The 3,202-nt window shown below is 36.1% G+C and overlaps 1 non-coding gene across 1 annotated transcript; it reads right to left on the reverse strand.

Moving 5' to 3' along the window:
• Positions 1-2,889: 2,889 nt before the first annotated feature.
• LOC139705287 (U6 spliceosomal RNA) lies at positions 2,890-2,996 on the reverse strand. The gene has a single exon (XR_011707204.1). It is a non-coding gene; the product is annotated as a U6 spliceosomal RNA (small nuclear RNA).
• Between the last annotated feature and the right edge of the window lie 206 nt (positions 2,997-3,202).

Consider the following 3,202-nt stretch of genomic DNA (forward strand, 5'->3'; position numbering starts at 1 on the left):
CTGTCTGTGGTCTAAGTTGTGAGATGTAACTAACCAAAAATGTGGAAATATTAACATCAGGTCAAATGAGCACATGGAGAAAAGCAAAGTGGTTACAAGAGTGTAAGTAGGGATGCCCTGGGAATGAAAGATAGCTTAATAGGACAACATTGCTGAAAACCAGCCTCTGCTACTCAGTACTTTTTTTTAATCCCTCTCTCACTGACTCATCACAGAATTTTCTTAAGTTAATACATTTTTAATAATTTTAATTTTTAAGAGCAGTTTAGGTTTACAACAAAATTGAGTGGAATGGGGCTGGGGTTGTAGCTCAGCAGTAGAGCGCTTGCCTAGCATGTGTGAGGCACTAGGTTTGATTTTTCAGCACCACATACAAGTAAATAAATAAAATAAAAATCCATTGACAACTAAAATAATATTTTTAAAAAAAATTGAGCAGAATGTGCAGAGAATTCCCATTATCCCTTGCCTCCACACTAGCACAAGACCCTAGTATCCAGTTCTAGCCCCTAAGTGACACATTTGCTACCATTGATGAGCTTACATTGACATATAATTATCACCCAAAGCCCATAGTTTACATGAGGGTTCACTCTTGGTGCTGTACATTCTATAAATTTGCAAAGATGCATGATAGCCTGTGCTGACTATTATAGTATCATAAAAATTAGTTTCACTGCCCTAAAAATCCCCTGTGCTCTGTCTAGTCAGTACTAACCTCCTCCCTAACACTTGACCACTAATCTTTTTTTTTGCCTTCATAATTTTTACCGTCCCAGAATGACATATAGTTGGAATACAGTACACAGCCTTTCATATTTGCTATTTCACTTAGTGTGTTAGTCAGCTTTTGTTGCTATGACAAAATACTTAAGGAAATTAACTTATAAGGAAAAAAAATTATTTTGGTTTCATTTTAGAGATTTCCATCCTTGATCAGTTGGCCCCATAGCTCTGGGCCTGTGGCAGCACAGTACATCATGGTGGGAGCATGTGGCAGAGCAGTGGCACAGACCTGTAATTTCAATGGCTCGAAAGTCTGAGACAGAAGGATTGCAAGTTCAAAGCCAACCTCAGTAACTTAGTGAGGCACTAAGCAACTCTGTGAGACTCTGTCTCTAAATAAAATATATATTAAGAAAAAAAAATGGTTGGGGAATGTGGCTCAATGATTAAATGCCCCTGGTTTTAATCCTCAGTATCAAAAACAAAACAAAAGCATGTGGTGGAGGTTTGTTCATCTCATGGTAGCCAGGAAGCAGAGAGACAGGAAGGGGATGGGTCTTTATATCCCCTCCAAGGGCACACCCACAATGACCTAACTTCCTTCCACTAGACCCCACCTGGTTCTACCTCCTCCCAATAGCACAACAGGCTAGAGACCAAACCTTCAACACAAGAGACTTTAGGAGTGCATATTACTACAGCATTTAGTAAGGTTCTTTCATGTCTCTCCATAGCTAGATAGCTCATTTCTTTTAACATTGAATAATCTTCCATTCTCTGGAGGTACTGTAGTTCATTTATCCATTAACTACTGAAGGACATCTTGGTAACTTCCAGGTTTTGACAATTATGAATAAAAGTGCTATAAACATCCATGTATGAGTTTTTGTGTGGATATAATTTTTCAACTCATTTAGGTAAATACCAAGCAGCACAATTGTTGGATCATATATTAAGAATATGTTTAATTTTACAGAAACCACCAAATAACCTTCCAAAGTGGGTGTACCACTTGGCATTCCCACTGACAACCAGTGAGATCTCCTGTCTGTCCACATTCTCACCAGCACTTGTCATGACCAGTGTTTGGGATTTTAAATTTTCAAATTTGTATGTAATGATATCTTATTATTTTAAATTATAATTCCCTAAGGACAAGTGATATTGAGCATCTTTTCATGTGCTTATTTGTCATCTTTATATCTTTTTATGGGGTTTGTCTGTTAAGGTCTTTTGCCCATTTTCAATGAGATTGTTCATTTTTTGATTGCTGAATTTTAAGAGTTCTTTGTATATTTTAGATAATAGTCCCTTATCACACATGTCTTTTGCAAATATTTTCTTCCATCTGTGACTTGTCTTATTCTCTTGCAATGCAGAAGTTTTTAGTTTTAATGAAGTCTAACCTATCAACTATTTATTTCATAAATCATGCCTTTGATGTTGTATTTTCAAAAGCCATTGCCATCCAAGATCATCTAGAGTTTGTCCTGTGTTATCTTCTAGGAATTTACGGGTTTTTAAAATTCTACATTAAGGTCTAACATCCCTTTTGAAGTAGTTTTTGTGAAGGGTAGAAGGATTGTGTCTAGATGAATTTTTCTGTGTGAATGTCCAGTTGTTTAGTATTACTTCTTGAAAAGATTCTATTGTCCCTTTTATTGTTTTTGCTCCTTTGTCAATGATCAGTTGATTTATGTGAATTATTTCTGGGATCTCTTTTCTGTTCCATTCATCTGTTTGTTTATTCTTTAGTATCACATTGTCTTGACCACTGTGGCTTTAGAGTAAGCCTAGAAGTCAGATAGTGTGAATTTTCCAACTTGGTTCTTTTCCTACAATATTGTCCTAGCTATTCTGTTTTCCACTTTGATTATTTTCCCCCCTTTAGTGTCCTACCTCCCACTGTTGGTTTTCATTGTTATTTTCCATTTCCTCTTCCTGTAATGTTTTGCCAAGGATGTTTTGAAGAGATGGTTTTCTAGCTGCAAATTCTTTTAACTTTTGTTTATCGTGGAAGGTTTTAATTTCATCTTCCATCCTGAAGCTTAATTTCGCTGGAAACACAATTCTTGGTTGGAACCCATTTTCTTTCAGTGTTTGAAATATGTTATTCCAGGATCTTCTAGCTTTCAGAGTCTGTGTTGAAAGATCAGCTGTTATAAAAATATGGAACGCTTCACGAATTTGCGTGTCATCCTTGCGCAGGGGCCATGCTAATCTTCTCTGTATCGTTCCAATTTTAGTATATGTGCTGCCGAAGCGAGCACTGTCCTAGCTATTCTGGATCATTCTCTTTTTTTCTACCAACTTTAGAATCAATTTGTAAATATTTACAAGATATATTGCTAGGATTTTGATTGAGATTATATTGAAAAAATAGATTAGGCTGGGAAGGCTGTTATCTTGACCATATTACAGCTTCCTATTTAGGGACATGGACTATTTCTCCATTCATTTAGTTCTTTTTTATTTC

The sequence above is a fragment of the Marmota flaviventris genome, chromosome 3 (genome assembly GCF_047511675.1).
Source record: "Marmota flaviventris isolate mMarFla1 chromosome 3, mMarFla1.hap1, whole genome shotgun sequence".
Taxonomy (NCBI): domain Eukaryota; kingdom Metazoa; phylum Chordata; class Mammalia; order Rodentia; family Sciuridae; genus Marmota; species Marmota flaviventris.